General features: G+C 42.9%; 1 long non-coding RNA gene across 1 annotated transcript in view; it reads left to right on the top strand.

Moving 5' to 3' along the window:
* The first annotated feature begins 9,104 nt into the window (after positions 1-9,104).
* The window catches only part of LOC120853405, a 33,538-nt gene continuing 19,435 nt past the window's right edge, over positions 9,105-23,207 (top strand). The window contains exon 1 of the long non-coding RNA XR_005718774.1: positions 9,105-9,182. This is a non-coding gene — a long non-coding RNA (uncharacterized LOC120853405). The remainder of the gene's footprint in view (positions 9,183-23,207) is intronic.

The raw sequence follows: 23,207 nt of genomic DNA, 5'->3' as shown, positions 1-23,207 counted from the left end.
ATTTTGGACAATCAGGGTAGAAGCCTAGGAACAGTTTTCATCCTGTGTGGGTTGCTTTTTCTCCTGTGGACTTGAAAAGAGCCATTGTAACTGATGTGCTAACTGGTGATTGTAACCCCAAGATGAAAGGATGATCCTTGTGCTCAAGGATCAAACACACTCAAGATCAGAAGAAGAGTGAAGGGGAATCCGGGACTGGTCAGTTCTAAGGCCTGTGGGATTCACACTGTTTGATCCTCTGATTGAACAGACATTTTTCTGAGTTCCTAGGAAATATCTTTCGAAACCATGCAGTGTAAGTGGGTGGGGACTGGTGATGCCTTTGCTCTGGGATGAGGAGAGAGCTTAGTGGCATTAGGTTGGAGAGAAGACTTCTGACTCTGAAATAACATTCCCAGTCGGGAAAGGTCTTGTGAATCTTCAAGGGCCTGCTCAATGTCTCTCCAGGAGCTCTTCCCAGCTAACTCTACCCAACAAATATTTCCTTGCCAGCACCTGTTTACTTACTTTGTGATAACTCCGGTTTTACTTGTAAAGGATCTCTTCTTTTCGTGACATCACTGGGTCATTTGTCCAGTGGTACCTAGTAACAGCCCTCTTGCCATTTCTACTCTCTCATTTGACATTTTCTTTTTTTTAAATTTTTTTTTATCAGAACAGGATATGAACTGTTAGTATTTGGGGATTCAGTGTCAGAAATTCACCTTATGGATATGCTTGTAGGTATGGAATTTATAAATACAGTATTTTAAAAAATGGTCTGTATATGATGGAATTCAGTTGATAACAAGCACTTTACAAGCACTTGTTTTATATCAGACATTGAGTTGTTTAAAGGAGTAATTATTTATTTTTCAAAACTTTTCATTTTGTATTGGGGTATAGCTGATTAGGGACCTCCTGTGTAGCTCAGCTGGTAAACAATTCGCCTGCAATGCAGGAGACTCTGGTTCGATTCCTGGTTTGGGAAGTTCCCCTGGAGAAGGGATAGGCTACCTACTCCAGTATCTTGGGCTTTCTTGGTGGCTCAGGCAATGCAGGAGACCTGGGTTTGATCCCTGGGTTGGGAAGATCCCCTGGAGGAGGGCATGGCAAACCACTCCAGTATTCTTGCCTGGAGAATCCCCATGGACAGAAGAGCCTGGCTAGCTACAGTCCTTGGGGTTGAAAAGAGTCGAATACGACTGAGTGACTAAGCACAGCAGAGCACAGCACGTAGCTGATTAACAACGTTGTGATAGTTTCAGGTGAACAGCAAAGAGACTCAGCCATATGTATATATGTATCCATTCTCTCCCAAGCCACTCTTCCATCCAGGCTGCCACATAGGAGTAATTATTTAAATTAGACAGAAGTGAGTTTAGCTTCTTACCCTATCATATATGAATATGTGACCTAGTACATGGGCTTCCCATTGTTAGTTCCATGTACTTCTTCTATGATATTTTCTTTTAATTTGCCAATTTCTTTTAGTTTGTATTTAATGAATGTTGTTAGTGTATTTAATAAACGTTGTTAAAATGTGGTGGGATTACTTACAACTGATTACTTCGTGGTAGTCATTCATATTTGAAACTATTGCAGTAGATGCGTGTATGTATGTACTCAGTTGTGTCTGACTCTTTGTGACCCCATGGACTGTAGCCCACCAGACTCCTCTGTCCGTGGAATTTTCCAGGCAAGAATACTGGTGCAGGTTGCCCATTCCTACTCCAGGGGATCTTCCCTACGCAGGGATTGAACCTGCATCTTCCGCATGGGCAGGCAGATTCTTTACCACTGAGCCATCTGGGTAGCCCTGTAGCGAAAGATAATATAGAATAAATCCCTAAAGAAAGGAGTCAGGGGCAAGTGGCAGCAAACTCATGCATTATTTCCCCATGAGACTCAGAGGACTCCTCCCAATGCTGAGACATACACAGTAGATCATAGCTGGGATTTTGAACAAAGGCTTAATACACTTAAACCTCTGTGGTACGCTGTCACAGTGAAATAGAGTAGTACAATAACCTTCCTCTTCTGCTTTTTTTCTTCCTTGGCACTTTGCCATCACCACCCTCTGCCGTCTAGAATGTCTTAGCTATCTCGTCTGTTATTGTGGTTAAAGGCAGTGGAACTCAGAGGCACAACATTACTACAATTACACGAATCAATAAGATCTTAAAAGATAAATGGGCAAAAGATAAATGAAAAAACTCACTCATTGGTTAAATCAGTCACTTAGAAAAGTGTTTTAATCCTCTAGCAATAAAAAATGTAAATAAAGAAATAATAAACTAGTTTTGGGGCAGATGTTTAAGTAATATTTTTGTTAGAAAATGTGATGTTTCCTATACTGGCAAGATATTGGCAGCAATATATATTGCTTTATTTTTATTGCAAGCCAATTAGGCAATATCAAGAGGGTGAAATATTCATACTTGCTTGAGCAAATATTTCCATTTGGGGGAATTTACAGTGAGAAAACACTATATGTGTTTGAATATGAAGTGAAGCTTATAATCCTCAGAGAAGAGACGGCCCCCTTATATTTGATTCCTTACAAAAGTACAGAAAACAACATTACAATACTTTTATGTAATTCTTTGATTTTGCACAGTTACATATAGCTTAGTGAAGGCACATCCACCTCTAATGATGTTAATGAATGCTAGTTCATAGATACCTCTGGAAATCAGCTGATAAGCTTAGTGAAAAAGATGACTAATAAGTTTAACAACCACTTAGTCACTATTCTTAGTAACTATTCTTGGGAGTAAGGCTTTGAAATTACACACATTCAAATTGCTTAAACAAATCTTTTCAAGTAATTTTTTGTGGAAATTATGAATATTCAGTTATAGGAGAAATGGCAATGAACAGTCCAAACATTTTGTGAATAGACATTGTGGTTGAAAATATTTTAGCTTCATATATGTATTCCTAATGTGCTATAATTCAATCAAGTGAGTTTGATATGCTCTCAAAAAATGTTTGAATATTTAAAAACGCAGCTCTACTAGTGATAAATACTTTGCTTTGAGATGATTGAGAGGAACTGAAAAAAATTCTGTGAACTATGAGAACAAACAAAAACAATATATCAAAATTAATATATTGATGCTATTTTATATGAAATGTGATTTTAAATATGCATGTGTAACAAAATAATACATTAAAGATTTAAAGGAACATTTGACAATTTATCTATCGTTCTTAAGGTTTATATAATCAAGTTGGCTAAGAACCTTTATTTTGAATCCTTTATTTGGGAGAAAGTGTGACTTACATATATACAAACTTCATATATATATATATATGAAATTTTGCTCACATACAATAGGATAATTTTAAATAATGAACAGTTATATACAGATATGTTCATCACAGCAATTTTTATAATAGAAATGTGGAAGCTGCCTAAATTCTCCATTGTAACAGGACTGATTATACTATACCTTATTCTTGGAGACAATATTAATGTAGCTTATTAAAAATACCATTAATAAAAAGTACCTAATAAAGTAGAGAATTGATTTCATAATGTTGTGAAAGTTGCTCAGTCATGTCTGACTCTTTGTGACCCCATGGACTCTACAGTCCCTGGACTTCTCCAGACCAGAATACTGGAGTGGGTAGCTTTTCCCTTCTCCAGGGGATCTTCCCAACCCAGGGATTGAACCCAGGTTTCCTCCATTGTGGGCAGATTCTTACCATCTGAGCCACAAGGGAAGCCCAAGAATACTGGAGTGCGTAGCCTATCCCTTCTGGAGAAGGCAATGGCACCCCACTCCAGTACTCTTGCCTGGAAAATCCCATGGACGGAGGAGCCTGGTGGGCTACAGTCCATGGGGTCGCTAAGAGTCAGACACGACTGAACAACTTCGCTTTCTCTTTTCACCTTCATGCATTGGAGAAGGAAATGGCAACCCACTCCAGTGTTCTTGCCTGGAGAATCCCAGGGACGGGAGAGGCTGGTGGGCTGCCGTCTATGGGGTCGCACAGAGTCGGACACGACTGAAGCGACTTAGCAGCAGCAGCAGCAGCCTATCCCTTCTCTGGCGGATCTTCCGACCCAGGAATTGAACTGGTGGGAGGGACTGGGGGCAGGAGGAGACGGGACGACAGAGGATGAGATGGCTGGATGGCATCCCGGACTCGATGGACGTGAGTCTGAGTGAACTCCGGGAGTTGGTGATGGACAGGGAGGCCTGGCGTGCTGCGATTCATGGGCTCGCAGAGTCGGACACGACTGAGCGACGGAACTGAACTGAACTCCTGCACTGCAGGCGGATTCTTTACCAGCTGAGCTATCAGGAAGCCTTCATAATGTTGAAGTAGATACAAATATGTATATGGGATATAATTACATATACAGAGTATGTAATAACTTATACATTGAGAAAGAAAGTGGGAGAGGATATACCAAAATAGCAACTGTCTTTCCTTTTTGGTGACAGTCCTGATTGTCTTTCAACATAGATTCTATAATGAATTCTCCGGAGGAAAAGAACTCAGGTCATTGAGTTCTAGCACTCAACAACGAGGATAAACTTTCTAGTGTATTCATCCGCCTGAACTTACTCTCTCACAAGTATATTTGCTTCACTGTCAAATGGCTGTCAACTGTAAAAAGAAATTCCTGGTATTGAGTTAGAATTTTTTTTCATATCTAGATCTCCATCTAGATCTACATCTGGAAATCTCTGTCTCCATCTATCTATCATCTTCATTTTTACCTTTTCGGTCCCAGTTCCTCCCTCTGCTGCAGACAGGTTAGTGTTCTCTGTCTTACTAGACACAGGGAAAGAACTACCCACTCTGGGAGACTCCAGACTCTCCTTGTCTGATCCACACTGAACCTTCAAAGGGAGAATGTACTTCTATTTTTCATTCGAGGCAGGGTCCTAAAGCTTTGAAAATTCTGCCGTGGTTGCTTTAGTCTTAGCTCATGGCAACTTCCCTGGCAGCTCAAATGGTAAAGTGTCTATCTACAATTCGAGAGGCCTGGGTTCGATCCCTGGGTTGGGAAGATTTCCTGGAGAAGGAAATGGCAACCCACTTCAGTACTCTTGCCTTGAAAATCCCATGGATGGAGGAGCTTGGTGCAGGCTACTGTCCATGGAGTCACAAAGAGTGGGGCACGACTGAGCGACTTCACTGTTGTCTCTATTAAATACAATATTCCCTTCCTCTCACCCCAGCCTTAGAAAACCTAAAGCCTCCATCAATTTCCATTGTCCACTAAATTATTATGACCTGATTTCAGGTCATTTTTTGATACCAGGTTTTGATGGAAACAGAATAAAAGCATATGAGGGATGCGATAGTGAGGAGGACCCAAGGAAAGGGCCCAGCAAGGTGTGGACGAGGAGCCATAGATAACCTGCTTTATAGTTTGCAAAGGGCTGGCAGCCTCCCTTAGCTACTGCCAAGACTTTGGATCATTCCAGCTACAGCTAAGCACTTGTTTTGGTGAAGTCTGCAAGATTCAAGGATTGTGTACTCCTTGAAAGCACATGTTATTTTTCAGAGATGTTAAGAAAGTACACATCCTAATACTGATGTTTTTATTTTCTAGGAAGTATCCGGTCACAATAAATTCTAGTGATAAACACTCTACGTCTACTCAGTGTTTTCCCTGGCACTAATGTCTTTGTGTCTCTCCTTGTACTTTGTACCCGTGCTTCCTATTTTCCTTAGTTTTACCAAGTAGGCAGTGGACAGAAGGGACCATTTTCTTGGGTCACAAAGGTAGCAAAAGAAATATACAGACTTAGGAAAAGTCAAGATACAATCTCTTATAGGTAGTTGAAGTACAAGGACATCCTTGCAAAGCCTGGCACAAATAACAATAACTTTCTTATGAGCAGAATCCCCAGCCCCATTGTCCTACATGTGGAGAAAAGGAAGGTCCTGCTGCTCATGGCTTTGAAAGCCTGTCTTGTGTGTGATCACCACATGGATTCAGAGAGTGAGCTGGACAAGGTCAGTGATTTAAGAAGGCATTCTGTCCAAGTCTTATATAGATTTGCAGGCATGCCTAAAGTAGATGTAAAGTTGTGATACTTGTGATACCTGTTTTCCAATAATTCCCTGAACTCCCATCCTTTTAAATGTAGCCGTCACTCAGGTTTCTCAAATCCCAACAGGAAACATTAAATCCTTGAAGATGCAAAGGAGTGAGTCTCCCAGTGCTCTCTTTGGGCTGGTGTCAGATGGGATCAGAAGTATGGGAATTTCTGAGAAGCAGATTCTCATGCCCTGTCTTGGGGGATGCTTCCTGGGTAGTTGGTGTTTGTGCCCCACATCTGTTATAAACTGGCTGAAAGCCAGCGGCTTTTGTTTTCTGAATAGGAAAGTAACTCAAATGTGGGGTGTCAAGGGGTGCAAGAACCACAGGATGTGGATATTCTGGGTCTCTGGTGCCTCATAAGGAAGTCACATCTGTTGTAATAGGCAGGTGGTGAGAAGCTTGAGTCAGCAGTGGACTTGAGCAGTTTCCCAGCACCCAGTTCCCATCCATCCCACCACTTCCCACTTCTCTCTTAGAACATAGGCTTTCCCTGGGTTATTGGCCAATCTGTATAGTCAGGTGTGACTTCTGGGATTAGTGTGATGGCGTCAACTATGCTGAATAAGGAGATCCTCCTTCAGATGCAGTGGAGACCAGATGGCTTGGGGTGTGGAAGCCAAAAGGCAATGGCAGAACCATCCTAATCCCTTGTGGCAAAACTTCTGTTAGAGAGAATTTTCTCCTGAAACTAGAGATTAGTAAATCTTGGTGCAAAATTATCCTCCCTCCATACACTCAATCTGCACTGATAGTTGAGTTAATTAGCATATGTTGGATGGAGTCTCAATTTTCATCATAGAATTCTGTGTATGCAGAAACTATGTACAGGAAGTGGGAGAAATATATCCAAATGTAAAAACAAGGTGGTTAGAAACTTGCTTTATATGTAGCCCTTGGACTCTGTACTGAAGAGATGGGAAGATTTTACTCTGGAGTCAGTTTCACTTCTTTCACTTTGAGTCTGAAGACTAAAAAAGACTGTGTTGACTTGATCCAGGTTATTTTTGTGTAAACCAGATCTGCCATAAATGTGTGGTAGAATGAGGTGTGGTATGAGAGAACACAAGTAGACCAGAGAGTTGGAGTTTCGAAGGTGACAACTCTTCTTTCTTTCTTCCATTGAAGGTATATAATCTGGACAGCTCCCATCCTAGTCCACAGAACTGGTGCATCCCAACCTTTGTCCTGGAGCTTCGCAACCCAAACCTCAGGTAGAATTTAAGATTCAGCACTGCAACTTTAAAGCAGTGATATGTGTAGAGTCCATCCTTCTTCCCTTGTGCTTCCTGTGTGGCTTCCCTTGGGCTTTCTTGGGCTTTCCTTGGGCTTCCTTTGTGGCTCAGCTGGTAAAGAATCCACCTGAAATGCGGGAGACCTGGGTTCTATCCCTGGGTTGGGAAGATCCCCTGGAAAAGGGAAAGGCTACCCACTCCAGTGTTCTGGCCTAGAGAATTCCATGGACAGTCCATGGGATCCCAAAGAGTCAGACATGACTGAGCGACTTTCACTCACTTCACATCCTTCTTCCAATAGCAAATTACGGTGATGAAGTAGGTGGACCTGGATTTAGGTAGAAACTTCCAATCTTTCTGAATCAGACTATTTCTTTAATAGTCACAGTATCAGTGGAATTCAAGCTTGGTCCCCAAAAGATATCCTTCACACATCTTCTCCCTTCAGAATATGCAAAATGCTGCTCTGGAAACAGATCTCTGAGAAAATGCCCATGAATGGCGCAAGGTGGTGCTAACTGTCTAGACTTGGAGGGGTAGGGGTAGGATTGAGATGCAAAAAACCAGTGTAGGAAGGGACCATGTTGCATCACTTCCCTATTGAGATGTTAACGATCTGGGAACCATCATTGCTGGAAGGTGTAAAGCTCAGGATGAGGGAGACTGGGAGGATTTCAAAGAGGAAAGTTTGAATTTATAAAGTGGAAGCCCAATGATCAAGATTAGAGAAAGATATTGAGAAGTAAATGCCACAGAAGACACTGCGAGGAATTGACCATGAACAAATGACACGGAGGGCATGTTTATGGTGACGATTTGTCCAGAGATTTCCAAGCTTGAGCTCCTTGCTCCTGGAAGGTGCCCAGGATAACAGAAGAATGGAAGAGGAAGTCCCGCCATAGAGGTGTGTGACAAAATTAAATAATTTCACTTATATGTTGACCTTATAATGGAAATACAAAAGCACAGGAGAGCCCTTTGGCTGTTGGCTTCAGAAAAGAAATACTAGAAAATAAAAATAAGCCAGAATATTTATAGAAAAAGAGGAAATTCCATGCTTATTGTATGGTCGGATTTAATAGAGTTTGGAACTTGCTATTTTCCATCAGAAAATTGATAACAACATTTCAGTGAACTTGGTTCTGGATGCCTCATGTGGAATAAAAATGGCAGCTGCTCTTTTGTGTGAGTTCAATAGGGAGACACAGGGGACAACTGGTCTGATCCCTGATTCTGCTGTTTAGCAGGGCTTCTGGCTCAGAAACACATTGAAATGTCTTGCGTTTTTCAGGTCTTTTGTTTTCAAATGCTGTTCAGGGCTGTTATTACACCTGAGGATATTACTTTTTCCACCTTGTGTATGTGTGATGTAGGACACCCTGTACTAACACAGATGACTAATTTACAAGCATTGCCTAAGTCTAATTAATATCAGTACCTGAAGTAGTTTCTAAGATTCGATTCTGAGGCTATAATTTAGGAATATAGACTTTCGGTCTTTTTCTTACTGGCCTCCAATATAACCAGATAATTCTCTGTCTGGTTTCTTGAGGGCCAAGGTACTTTCTTGCAGAACCATTCTTAACCATTTTTAAAACCTAGGGAAGTGTAAGACTACAGACAAGCCACAGCCCAAAGCCCAGGCTGCTGACTTGAGCACAGATGGGAGAATGTTAACGGCCAAGAAATATGAGGTCTTTGGCTCTTTCCCCAGAACTGCCAGGCTAAGACCTTGGCAGAGACCCAACAGGAAACTGAACTCTATTTGCATATCCTTTTATACATGGGAGATTAAAAGCTTCAACCTTGAGTGATCACAGTTTTTGAAAAATCCCGATGAGGCATTAAAGAGGAGGAGGAGTGTCCCAAGGGAGGTGAGCTGGAGGCAAAGTAAGGTAGGTCTGAGGTTAGCACTGACTTTCAATCCCTTTGATTAACCATGAGTGTATTTTGTTTGGTTCTTTTTCTGATTTTATCCTTATCGAGTCACATAAAGGAATCAGCCAGGCAGGAATCTGGGCATCACAGTCTTGGGAATCTATGAAATGTGATTCCCTTTGTCCCACAGCTGCTTCCTTCTCTTTCTTGTTGGACAGAGACCCACAGCTTGTTAGTGCTGAAGCAGGCATGTTGTTGTTTGGTCACTAAGTCGTGTCTGACTCTTTGTGACCCTTTGTACTGCAGCCTGCCAGACTCCTCTGTCCATGGAATTCTCCAGGCAAGAATACTGGAGTGGGTAGCTATTTCTTCTCCAGGGAATCTTCCCAACCTAGGGATCGAACTCGAGTTTCCTGCACTGGCAGGCAGATTCTTTACCTCTGAGCCACCAGGTAAGCCCTAAGGAAGTGTAGCTATCAGCTAATATAACTTATTGTACAGATGACAATCTGAGGCTCAAAGAGTTTGAGTGACTTATGTAAAGTCACAGAATAAGAAGTGAAGTTCTGACTCCCCTTCCCCCATACTTTTGTCAATAGGCTGCCAGTTCCTCTTAGCAGGTGGAAGTTTCCTCAAATCTCAGCTTCTTTCCCTCAAGGGATTTGGCACAGATAATACCCTTCACTGTCATCTACCAACAGAACAAGCGTTTCTGGCAGAACAGCAGCTCTGATTCCCTACTTTTCTTCCTAATTTGCCTGCATAAGGTCTCTATAGTTTTTTTTTTTTTTTTTAATGGACAAAGCCAAAGTGCTGAAATGAGGATTTACCTTTGGGATTTATCTATGGGATTTATTTAGGGAACTTGAGTTTCTTGGCCAAGTGCTATGGTGAACTAAGCCTAGGTAGAAGGCATGAGTAACATGAGGATGGACAAATGTCACCCCTCACAGGTTAATAACTGAATGTAACAGATTCCTTTATAAGGATGAAAAAAGATCTCTGCATTCCTAATAAGGTACGTCAATTAAATATCCTAAGACTGGGAAGGCCCTGCAGGAGAATATCCTTAAAGCTCGAAGGCTGAGCTTTCTGAAAATTGAGACTCCCTGGTCCAGCTATTGTCCTAGACATCTAAACCATGTCTATTGGAAGAGTTTGGCATCAAAAATTCATTCTCCTTTTTACTTTTGCTAAAGCTGGGACTGGCCTGGGCCACCTTCATCTGGTACAGACAGAGGGCAATGAAGACATAGTATGTTACTGGGGACCTATATCCTTCCAGTACTGGACTCATCTTTGAGACTTTCACTATCATCAATGCATGGCAAGAATGTAGAGAGGTTGTATGGAAAGAACATTCCTGATGAGATATTTTTATGAAAAATTCGCTGGCAGCACATTTGGACTTTTGGGTTTGAAAAAGTCTTACTGATTATTATCAATGTTTCTTCCCATTTTAGATCTTTATTCTCTCTTCTGAGTAAAAACCACCCTCCTTCAGACCATTAAGAGCTGAGGGTATTGGGACTTCCCTGGTGGTTCAGTGGGTAAGACCTTGCCCTTCAATGCAGGGTATGTGGATTCAATCCCGGGTTGGGGAGCTAAGATCCCACATGCCTTGTGACCAAAAACCAAAACATAAAACAGAAGCAGTATTGTTACAAATTCAACAAAAACTTTAAAAATGGTCCACATTAAAAAAAGAGAGAGAATAGGAGCCAAGGGTATAGAATATTAGCATTATTGAGCACATTTGATGTGCTAATCACCCAGGAGTGCCAGGTGACTTCTAGCAATTATTTTATTTAATCTTTGTAATAACTCTGTGAAATAGGTACTATTATCTGTTTTATCTGTGAGGAAACAGAGGTTTAAGAAGTTGGGCAACCTTGTTCAAGGTCCCACAGTAAATGAGGAGCTATGATTCTTCCTTACTTTTGTCTGATTCCACCACCCATGCTCTTTTCACAATTCAAAGAACTCATGTATAAAAACACATATGCAGCTTATAGACTAGATATTTTAGACCAAATATTTAAACTTGTTCATATCAAGATAGGTAAAAAGACCTTGCCAACGTGAGGGACCATTTTCAGGTGATTGCTTTTAAGTTCAACACATTTTAATATTTTTGTGAATGATAAGCATATTTATTCTTATATAATCACTTTTGTTATCTGCACTATATTGCCACCTATTTAAGAGAGGAAATTATGCCTACTTAAACTGTGCCAGGAAACTTTCTGTTAACACGATAAGGATGTTTTCACAGATCTGAAATGTGGGAAGGATTATAGAATGTGTTTATCTGAAACTCAGAAAATCCCACTCTCATCTTTCTTTCCCTTTCGTATAATTATATGATTTGCTCTTTCTGTCTCTTTCCTCCAATGTTCTAGAAGTCAAGGGCTAATAAAAGCAGCCATGACACATGGTCAGCTTCACGTGAGAGGCAGATATGAGTTTAACTTTCTGACCACGTGTCACCATTCAGAATAGCCCTCTGGCCAACAGGACTTCTGAAAGGGTCATTCAGGGCTGGTTCCTTAGGGTACCATCACATCTCTTCTCATGCTTTGGCCCAGCCACCTCTGGATGCAGTAAGTTGGAAGATGAAAAGATTGGGAAAGTTCAAAATAGCAAAGCAAAGAAACCATTTCAAATGAAAATAACAGAGGACCAAGTATGATTAAGATGGAGGTGTAGGTCTGGGACAGTGAGATCTAGCTGGAGAAAGCTCACTGAACTTACATGCAGATTCTCCTTTTATTCTGCTTACTAGGGAGATTTCAACCCCCTTCTGTTTCTCTGTGGTTTGTAGTGGTGAAAGCACAATAATACTCAGCCTCTGGTTTCAGTTTTTTTGTTTGTAAATGTAAGTGATTGTTGTTGTTATTCCTAGTGAGAATAAATCTTCCCTCCATGGAAAATTTGAAACGCTTAACCTTAGTCTGAAGGGACTAATTTTAGAAAGAAAATTCATGCAGTCTTTCTAGAACTTGATGGTTGTATTTCACCTAGAAGAGTGAACTGCTGTGAGTGACCTACTGGGAAGTTAAATCCAGAGGTATTGCAGATGGTGCTTAGGGAGTCCCCAGAGCTTCTTTTGGTCCCCGCAGATGATTCAGTGACTGGACCTCTGGAAAAGAGGAAACCCTGATAAGAATTGTGAGTCAGACATGATACTCTCTGCAAAAGGATGATTCATGCATTATCACAGAGGACTAGCACACAGAGGGTCAGTCCAGATAGATACCACATGCTGGAAACTGAGGGTGGAAAAGTGCTTTCAAACATACCACTGAGGCTATCAGTCTTCTTGGTTGCAGGATGTAAGGATAGTATCATGGGGAACCCAAAGGAAATAGTTTTTCCCTCCTTGCACAGCTTCCTTTTATAGAATAGAGCCTAATACAGTTAGAAATGACTTTGGGAAGGGATTGGACCCACACTTTTGCCCACAGACATGATTTAAAAGGTTTAATAAGCTCCAGAAAATGGAGCCTCTTGGGTTGCATGGCACAATATCTTTGGAGGCAGCTACTTGGGCTTGCGTCCAAGCTCAGCCGCTCACCAGCAGTATGACCTTGGGCAATGCCTTACTCTGGCCTTGCTTCCGTGTTTTCCTCTACTTACACATAGAAAAGTACTCCTTGACTGTAGGCCATCAGTGAATATTGTTACTGGTACCTCTTTACAACTATTGATGATTTCCATTTTAAGGAGATTTTTCATTTTTAACTTCTTTTTGCTGAAATTGCAGAATGTTTTCTCTTTTTCTTGGCTCAGAGGGTGGCTGATCACAGTAGCATAGAGGGTGAGAATGGGAAGGGACCTCAGGTTGTCTCAGTCCCAGCTTCCCTGCCTTGTGCACGAGCCTGGGGAGGGGTGTAGGTTCTCACAGGGCAACAGTAGACTTTGAACACATATTCCAGTCTGGTGGGTTTCTTTTCCATTGTGTAATAACTCCTCACAGGCTTCAATTCAATGCTGTTTAATTTCTCCAAGACTTACTCAGGCTAATTCAGAAATCTGTCAAGTCAGTGACCTGTGGGAAGAGCTGATCAGTGCTGAGTATAACACTGTCATTCTTATAATCTTATAGCACCTCATTAGCTTTCCTTTTCTTAACAGCATTGTCATATGGTGGACTTTTGTTTGTTTTGAAAAAGAAAGAAGGGGAAATTTTTTTCTCTGAATGGAAGGCAGGCTCAGGCCATTGATCCACCCATTCCTCAGTAGACAGGATCAGAGGCACTGCTGTGGGGTCAAAGGTCAGGGAGTGAGGAGAAGGGTCCCTGATGAGTGGGGTTTACTTAGGCTGAGAAGACAGAGTGGGAGACCAGCCTTTCGTCTTTATACTGAACACCTTTTATGAACTTGGAATGGAGCTAAGCTCCCCGAGGAATGGAAAATGCCTAGGACAGCATTTGAGATTTCATGGAGTCTCTTTAGAAAGGGGTAGAAAGCAAGAGTGGAAGTGTAATGGACGCTCTGGAGTAGTTTGAGGCTCTGGACTCCCACAACACCCATGAGACATCTTATTCTTCCAGCTCAACTTGGCTAGGAGGAGATTTTCCAGCTGACCAGAGTGGAGAGTAGCATAGCAGGGATGTGGACTAAAAATATGGGGGTGACAGGGTGCTTTCCTGTGGCAACCAGGTCAGGGAGTGGTGGGAGGTGTTCATGACCAGAGATTGGAAGCCCTACTGTCTTTTGGCTTTTCTACCAGCTGTCTGTGGGCTGGAGAGAAAGTCAAATTTCTCCATTTCTTAAGTCACCTAAGGAGGGGAAAAAATATTACCTGCCCCAGATTCCATTTGTCAATGCAATTCTACCATCCTGCTTTTTGTGTTCTATGTTTTGACCTTTCAGCACAGCTTCCTCCCCACTGGTACTAATTCATGGAAATACATCATGTTGGTTTTAAAAAATGGAAGTCTGACTGCTTGGTGACAGAGCTTGCAGCAAGAGAAGAAAAAAAAAAACAAAAACTGTTGCCTGTTTCTCCAAGTTGCAGAAAAACTGGTACTATTATGCACCATAAAACTGGCCATTAAAATGTTATTTCTAACAGAAAATTCTGGAAAACACCCAGACTCTAAATATATCTTACTGCTCATCACAGACCTTTGCTGAAATGTAACCTTCTCCTTGTAGCCTTTCTTGATCGCTGATTTAAAAAATTTGCCTTCATCAGACCCCTGATTTCCTACTCTCTCTACCTCCCTGCAAGTCTTCTCCATGGTACTCATCACAATCTAACACATATTTTACTTATTTTGTATTTATTTTCACTAAAATAAACTCCTGAACTTCTGTATTCCCAGTGCGTCTAGAAAAGTACCTAGCATATAGTAGCTACTTAATAAATATTTATTGAATAAATAATGTTGTTATATTTTATGAAAATAACTTTAGTCTCCAAAAGTGTACACTTTGGATTGGTTTCCTTTCTTAATAATTTGTTGTCCTAGTAATGTATTTATACTGACAGTTCTTTTTCTGAAAGTTATAAATTCTCCTGGGACTTTGTCCTTTAAGCCAGAAAATGATCATTAAAGCTTCTCTATTCTCTCACATGTATGCAGGCAATGGAAAGCTTACAGCTACTAGTTTTCTTAAAAAAAAAAAAAAAATTATTTATTTATTTGGCTGCACCGGGTTTGTGGTGCACAGACTCTCTCTAGTCGTGGCACCTGGGTTTAGTTGCCCATGTGGGATCTTAGTTCTCTGATCAGGGATTGAAACTGCATCCTCTGCACTGCAAGGTGGGTTCTTAAACACTGGTCTACTGGGGAAGTCTCTAGATTTCTTATTTAAACACAGAGTTGGAGAGCCTGCCCTATTGAAATGAATAGGAGCTCTCGCACGGTGGCTTGACTTCCTCTTCCTGCGGAGCCTGCATGCTGGGTGGAGCACTGCTCCAGGCCAGCTGCGCCTGGGGGCCTCAAGCATCCAGGCTACGTGCCTTCAGAAAGTTCCTCCAGTATTTGATCTACGCAGTTGTGCACTGTTACCACTCACAGTGTATGTGTCTGTGCATGTGTGAGTTGCAAAAAACACAGACCCTGAGGGATTCTGCTTTCCTGAAGAATTCCAAAATCATTTGATGGCAGTGGTGGTAGGGGGAGAGGGAGTTAGGAGTTGTTCTTTCCAGAGTCTTTTGGTTCAGAGGTGGCATGCCCCAGCAGTCTGTTTAGAGAGAAAGTTTGCAAAATTCTTCTGGGAAGTAAGGTAGAAATGTTCAAGCTTATCCCCAGCAGTTCAAGACGTGCGGCTTGGGGGCCTTAGGATTAAAAGGAGAGAAAATATGGTGAAAGGAGAAAGCCTGCCATCCCTGTCCTCACCCTTCCATTTTATTCCAATCATGGTGGGATGTCCAAGGAATGTAGGAGCATTGATGTCTGCTCTCCAAGAGTCAGTTATTTGGTGTTTTAGAGTGCTTTATTATCTACTCTTTAGAAAATCTTATTAGCAGATAGATGAGGGTTGGATAAAGCATTTCTGAGGGCAAAGTTATCACCAGTCTTGGGCACTATTACATTCCCAACATGCAGCACAGTGCAGGATACACACTGCTCATCCATTGCACATTTCACTCACTTATTCATTCAACACATGTACTGCGTGCCCATTTTGCGCCAGATTTATTCCAAGTGCTAGAGGTAACACAGTGAGCAAAACAGGCAAAATCCCTGTGTTCCAGCGGAGAGCTAAACAACAAATAAATAAGCAAGTAAAATATACAGCACATCAAATAGTAATAAATGCTATGGAGAAAAATTAGGCAGAGAGGAGAGACGGTATTTGCTAGAGGAAGAATAAAGGACTCTGACCCCCAAATATTAGAGATGTTATTACCCCATGATTTCAATTTATACTTGGAGGCAAGATGTTGAATTGAGAAGTAGGAAAGCAGCCTCGATTCCAGCGTTTCTTCACCTTGTTGATATGGAGAGTTTATTAGTCAGCACTTTCTGTCTGAGGTGCTACAGGGGGCTAAGACCCTACCTAGAGTGAAGTTTGGTTTGAACTCAGTTCTCTTCTTTGCATGGTGGCTCCCTCACCTTAATTCACTGCAGTGCTTTCTGGTGTCAGTTTGCTCATTTTGAATGCAGGGAGTTGTGGATGATAGATTTTGAGCCCTTTTGCTACTTCTATGTAAGTGACAATAAGTCAGTGAAAATGGAAGAGACGAACTCAGACACTCTGTCTCAGGGTGCAGATGTACATGGATGATAAAGTTAACAAGTCTATCGATCCTCCAGGGACCCACAGAATTTCTCTAGCTTTCATCACATCGGCCCCAGACTCCTGTAGCTGCCATACCAGGCTGTCTCTTTGAAGGCAAGGAGAAGGCAGTGAATGCATCAGCACCTGAGAGACTCTCAGTTCAGTTCAGCCACTCAGTCGTGTCTGACTCTTTGTGACCCCATGGACTGCAGCACTCCAGGCCTCCCTGTCCATCACCAACTCCCGGAGCTTGCTCAAACACATGTCCATAGAGTCGGTGATACCATCCAACCATCTCATCCTCTGTCATCCCCTTCTCCTCCTGCCTTCAATCTTTCCCAGCATCAGGGTCTTTTCCAGTGAGTCAGTTCTTCGCATCAGGTGGCCAAAGTATTGGAGGTTCAGCTTCAGCATCAGTCCTTCCAACGAATGTTCAGGACTGATTTCCTTTAGGATTGACTGGCTTGATCTCCTTGCAGTTCAAAGGACTCTCAGGAGTCTTTTCCAAGACCACAATTCAAAAGCATCAATTCTTCGGCTCTCAGTTCTCAGGGAATTTGACTCTCAGGGAATTCTATAAGACATTGCTGCTGCTAGGCATCAGAAAGGAGGAATATGTGGGTCTGTTTTCCATGCTGTGGCCTGGGAAACAAGCTGTTGACCTAGGGGTGGGCTCAGGAATGAAAGCGGGAGGGGGCTGGGTAGCAGCTGTCCTCCTTCAGTCACGGGAGCGAGGCATTTCATGAGAACAATCTGGAATTACAACTGGTTTTCAAGCAAGGGAGGGCGAAGTGGAGGAGGAAGGAGAAGAAGCCCACGTCTGTGCCCTCTCCCCAGGACTGGCCAAGGAGCCAAGGACAACCTCTACATCACAAAGATGCCTAGACTTCACACATTTGTTCCCAGCTGTTCTCTAATTCAGATTGTATTATAGGTGATGGATTTCTTTAATGGATCCCGTGGCTCCTAGCCTAGTGCCTGCGCCACTTGCCTTTACTCGGACCCAGATCCCTGCTCTGCTTCGGGAAATTTAGGTAAGCTACCCAGTCTCTCTGAGGATCAGTAGCTCCATCTGTGACACAGAGCTGACAATAAAGACCTGTGGGGCTGTTATAAGGATTACGTGAGTTCACACTTGAACGTGGTTGCATCTTGGCACTCCAGAATTTAGTTTATTTCTTCTCAGTTATTCCACTTTACTGTTGGGCCTTTCTTATGTTTGTCGCTCAGTTGTGTCCAACTCTTTGTGACCCCATGAACTATATCCCATCAGGCTCCTCTGTCCATGGAATTCTCCAGGGAAGAATACTGGAGTGTACCATTCCCTTCTCCAAGGGATCTTCCTGACCCAGGGATTGAATCCAGGTCTCCCGCACTGCAGGCAGAGTCTTTGCTGTCTGAGTCACCAGGGAAGCCTTTTTTCTTATGTTAAGTAAATTTATGGAATAACTACTAATGTGCAATGCAATTTACTTCCTATTATTTGTTTTTTATAACACTGTGAAGATGGAACTCATAATTTCTGAAAATGTGACTTTTCTTACTAGGTTTCAAAGATGAAGAGGTACAGATGATTTTAGAAGACAGAGAAGCTTGTGTCAGGATCACAAAACCTCAGAGTTAGAAAACATTGAGAAGTCATCTGGGACCCCTGCTGCGTTGTCCTAGTTTCTGACAGATGGTCACGAAGCATTGGTTGGAACGGATCTGGTAGTGAGGGCATAGCCCTGTTGTTCCTTATTTCTGACACGTCCTGGGGATGGCCTCCTCCATGGACTACCTCCTCCCAGCCTCCGGAATCATGTACTGTGTCCTCCGGCTCCAGAGCCTGAAATTGTCACACTTCCTTACTGGCAGGAGTATCCTGAGCAAGTGTTTTAGCTTTTCTGTGCCTTAGTGTCCTCATCGGTGAAATGGGGATAATAATAGAAAATGCATCATAGGATTGTTGAGAGAATTAACTCACATAACTCATGTAAAGTGTTCAGAACACTATAGTAAGCACACAATAGATATTAATCATCACAGAGAACACACAGTTCTACAAATTTGTACAACTATTTCCTCTCCTCCTTCTCATCAAACACATTCTTCCAGTCTCTTTCAGAAGGACCCACTGGCTCGCTTGATAGAAATACATCTTGCAGGTCTTATAAAACCATTGCTCCAAAACTTTGACAATATCTACATAACTAGCTTCCAAATGTCATCCTTATATACGTACATATATAATATACGTATATATATGTGTGTGTGTGTGTGTGTGTGTGTGTGTGCTCAGTCACTCAGTTGTGTCCTACTCTTTGCAGTCCCATAGACTGCAGCCTGCCAGGCTCCTCTGTCCATGGGATCCTCCAGGCGAGAGTACTGGAGTGGATTGCCAAGTCCTCCCAGGGGATCGTCCCGACCCAGGGATCGAACCCGTGTCGCTTATGTTTCCTGCATTGGCAGGCAGGTTCTTTACCACTAGTGCTGCCTGCTGCAGCTGCTGCTAAGTCGCTTCAGTCGTGTCTGACTCTGTGCGACCCCATAGACGGCAGCCCACCAGGCTTTGCTGTCCCTAGGATTCTCCAGGCAAGAACACTGGAGTGGGTTGCTATTTCCTTCTCCAATGCATGAAAATGAAAAGTGAAAGTGAAGTCGCTCAGTTGTGTCTGACTCTTTGCGACCCCATGGACTGCAGCCCACCAGGCTCCTCCGTCCATGGGATTCTCCAGGCAAGAGTACTGGAGTGGTGTGCCATTTATATATATATATATATATATATATATATATATATATATTTAGTCAGGCAGAATCACAGGAGATGGAACGATTGGGAGGACCCTTGGAAAACTGAAGATCCACGACTGGAACTGATTGTGTGTCTATCTGGCAAACATTTGTCAGCCTCTGTGTTCTATGGATGGCAGGACCTCTGATTAGAAGGGTTAACTGTAGAAAGTTTTCCTTAGACATTGCTTGAAGTAGCCCACTGAGGCTGTAAGAATTTTTGTTTTAAATTAAAAAATATTTTTATAACTCCATCAAGGTACACTTGATGTGTAATAAACTGCATATATTTACAATGCACAAGTTGATGAATTCAGATGTACTCATATACCCATGAGACCACTCTGGGTCTCACTATAATCTAGTTACTGAGCATACCCATCATCACCAACATTCCAATAAGGTATTCAGTAACGTGAATGGTAGATTTTCTAGACGAGGCCAGAAGGAAGGCCACCAGTTCAGCCTCAGAATAGGCTGTCAGTCATCTAAGTCTTGAAAATACACTGTTTAAGATAAAAGTGGAATTTAAATTGAACTGCTCAAAGAATGATAAAGAAATGTCAGTGGAAAAAATTTGTTCAATATTTTGTTTCTAGCACATATAGAAGTAAAGAAGTAGAGATGGAAAAGAGAGCATAAGTCCAAAATAGTACAGAAAACGAGAGATCCGATCTTACCCTCCACGTTGGGATGACGACAGGCCGTGTGTCTCATTGATGCCAAAGGAATTAAGGAGTCTTTCCACCTTCCCAGCAGTCCTCCACGAGAACAGCTAGATTCCTGGTGTATGTGGTTGGGGAGAAACTGGAGCTTGCCATAGTCATATTCTGGGAAGTTTCTCTTTCCATCATATCCTAAGTACTTCAGGCCGTGTGGCCAAATCTTTTATGAAGCTCCAAGAAAACTGTTAGGGGTGTACAGTAAACGCTACAATTTCTGACTCTTGTTCTGTCTCTCCTCTCCTGCTCCACACTGGGCCACACCCCACTAGGGATTGCCTATCTAAGCACCATGGGAGCTCGAGGGCAGGATATGAGCCACTGAACCTGAAGGAAAGGCATGGATGTCAGCCTTCTCTGGCCTCCGTTTATTAAGCTGTTTCCTCAAGAGAAAGTCATGATCTTGTTGAAGATGCTGTTCCACTTTCTCTGTGTCTTTTGAGTTGCTTAGAAGTGAATCTGCCGCAGGGTGGTAATCACTGGCACAGTAGTAAAATCCTTCATCTCTCTCTGATGCCTTCAGGATCTCCAGCATAGCCTGGTTGGTTGAATTATCAATTTTACCTCGGAAGTTGTCCTCAAACCCAGGGCCATATACACCCTCTTCTCTGTATATGAAAGTCATTGTGTTACCCGGGGTCTTCCTGTACCAGAAAATATAGTATTTACTGATGAACATTGCTCCTTTCATGGAGCAGCTGAGGGTGACAGATTTCCCCACAGGCACAGTCTTTTCTTGGTCTTGAGGCACCAACACGACAGCTGACATGACTCCTAGAGAAAAGACACAAGATAGGCTCAGTGAAGACTGGGGCTAAAACCACTGAGTAAGGGGTGCTATGCTCGAGGGCCTGGCCCTGGCAGCTTTGATGCCTCACTGAGTCTCGCTCAGTTAAGTCTCCAGGATCTGCCTTACCTGCCCAGAAGAGGGTGAGGTGGATAAAGGAGCAGACCCTCTGCATGGCTCGTCTGGGGACAGCTCTGCCTCCCGACTGGTCTTCGCCTGGTCCCTCCTCTGAGTCAACACCTCTGTGACATGTTTCTGCCTGAGGAAACCAACCCCTGCAGCTGTTCTGTTACATAAGAGAGATTTTGCCAATCACAGAAAGCATGTGGAGCCTGCTGCCTGTTAATGAGATGACAATGCCCTTCACTGCTACCCACCCCGGAAGTTACGTTGGATATTGTCGCTCCATTTTCATATTAGAGGTATATGTTGTGCGCTCTGTGGTGCTGCTAAGAGTTAATAGCAAGAAGAATTATTGACATTTATAGCCATAATCATAAGAACCATCAAATAAGGAGGTTGATATTATGTTCACAAGGACTGTGGGTGTTATAATGATTGTTGTGTTTACTGCCAACTCCCTCCAGGCAAAGTTGGATAAGGGTGACTCACCCAAGTATAAAAGGGAAATCCAATGTAAAAAACTTAGAAACCACCACTACCTCCCTGTTTATGACAGCTAAATTTAGATGTACTTCAAAAGAGAGGTGTATTTGAATTTTTGGGACCTGCACTTTGGGTTTCAAGGTTAATAATCTATGAGACATTGAAATTAAACAGGTAAATTAGTAATGGAAACTAGAAAGTGCAGCTGAAGCTGGGAAGAGGACCACTTGGTCTACAAAGAGGTGTTCAGTATCTGAGGATGGGTGCAGGTGGAGCAGAGACACACATGAGCTTTCTTGTTTCCCCCAGTGTAACTGGGACCAAACTGGCCTGAGGATTCAGGTGGAAGCAAGCTCAAATTGGAGAAGGCAATGGCACCCCACTCCAGTACTCTTGCCTGGAAAATCCCATGGATGGAGGAGCCTGGTAGGCTGCAGTCCATGGGGTCGCTAGGAGTCGGACACGACTGAGCGACTTCACTTTCACTTTTCACTTTCATGCATTGGAGAAGGAAATGGCAACCCACTCCAGTGTTCTTGCCTGGAGAATCCCAGGGACAGCGGAGCCTGGTGGGCTGCCCTCTATGGGGTCACACAGAGTCGGACACGACTGAAGTGACTTAGCAGCAAGCTCAAATTTGCTTGACCTCATGGTAGTTGCTCTTCTTCCTCTTGTCATCTCAGTTATCCAACAGCCCCTCTCACCCAGCATTTCTAGAGGACCATGAGCAAGTACTCAAGGTGGTCACGTTTTCTGACACTACAAACTGCAATATCTGTACCCATAGGATGTGTACGTGTTCTCTATAGTTTGTGGCCATGGGCAACTTTCTGGGTTTACATATCTGATCTTTTTATATCAGGTTGCTTGGCTCTTGGCACATCCTATAAATCTAGTCATTTTTACTATGCGCCAGACCTTGAGGATTCAGTGATGAACGACAGATATGGTCTCTTTTCTCAGGGAGTTTAGTTTCTAGCGTGAGTGCCAGTCACTGCTTACTGATTTGCATAATGAATTTCTCCAGTGCTGCAGACTGACAAGGACCTTGCAGATGCAGGGTGTTGAGAGCATGTTACAGGGGCCAGAGTCTGGTCAGGAGGTCAGGGAAGGCTTTCTTGAAGAAGTGACTTCGCAGTTGAGACTCAAAAGCAGAAGGTACCCAGGAGTGCTGGATAGTGTCTGTTTGTCCCTCCAGATCACTCTATTTCCTCCCCTAGGACAGGGCCCCCAACCTCCAGGCTGCAGACCAGTACCTCCTGTCAGATCAGCTGCAGCATTAGATTAGAAATAAAGGGCACAATAAATATAATGTGCTTGAATCATCCTGATACCATGCCCCACCTCCAGGTCCATGGAAAAATTGTCTTCCACAAAACCGGACCCTGGTGCAAAAAAGTTTGGGGACCACTGCTCTAAGAGGCTGACGTCAATGGACAACATCCACCTGGTTCCCCTGCTTGCTGACATCTTGTTCATTTTGGCCAATGGGAGGCACCATCAGGAGATTGGGAAGAAGGAGAAAGGTGAGGTGGGGTGTTTTTACTCCAGGCTACTTCCTGTTGGCTGTGCCTTGCTAGTCTCTGCTTTCCTCCACCTGAGGCTGCAGCTTTTGGTAAAGGCTCTTGTGCTTCACACTTCAGGCCTAGGGTGGCAGCTGTTTTTCTGTTGTCAAACCCAGATGTTTCACTATCTTTTTTCTGGGTTTCCCATAACCCAGCAGTATTAATTTCTTTTGGCTCTCTTAACAAAGTACCACAAACTGGATGGCTTAAAACAGCAGGTTTATTGTCTCACAGTTCTGGGGGCTAGAAGTCTGAAATCAAGGTGTCAGCAGGGCCATGCCCACTCTGAAACCTTTAGCTGGACCCTTCCTTGCCTCTTCCTAGAAGCTGCTAGTTTGCTGGCAGTCCTGG

This window comes from Oryx dammah, unplaced genomic scaffold, assembly GCF_014754425.2.
Source record: "Oryx dammah isolate SB20612 unplaced genomic scaffold, SCBI_Odam_1.1 HiC_scaffold_26, whole genome shotgun sequence".
NCBI classification, from domain to species: domain Eukaryota; kingdom Metazoa; phylum Chordata; class Mammalia; order Artiodactyla; family Bovidae; genus Oryx; species Oryx dammah.
Note: the sequence above shows the minus strand (reverse complement) of the source record. Positions and strands in the feature narration are given on the sequence as shown.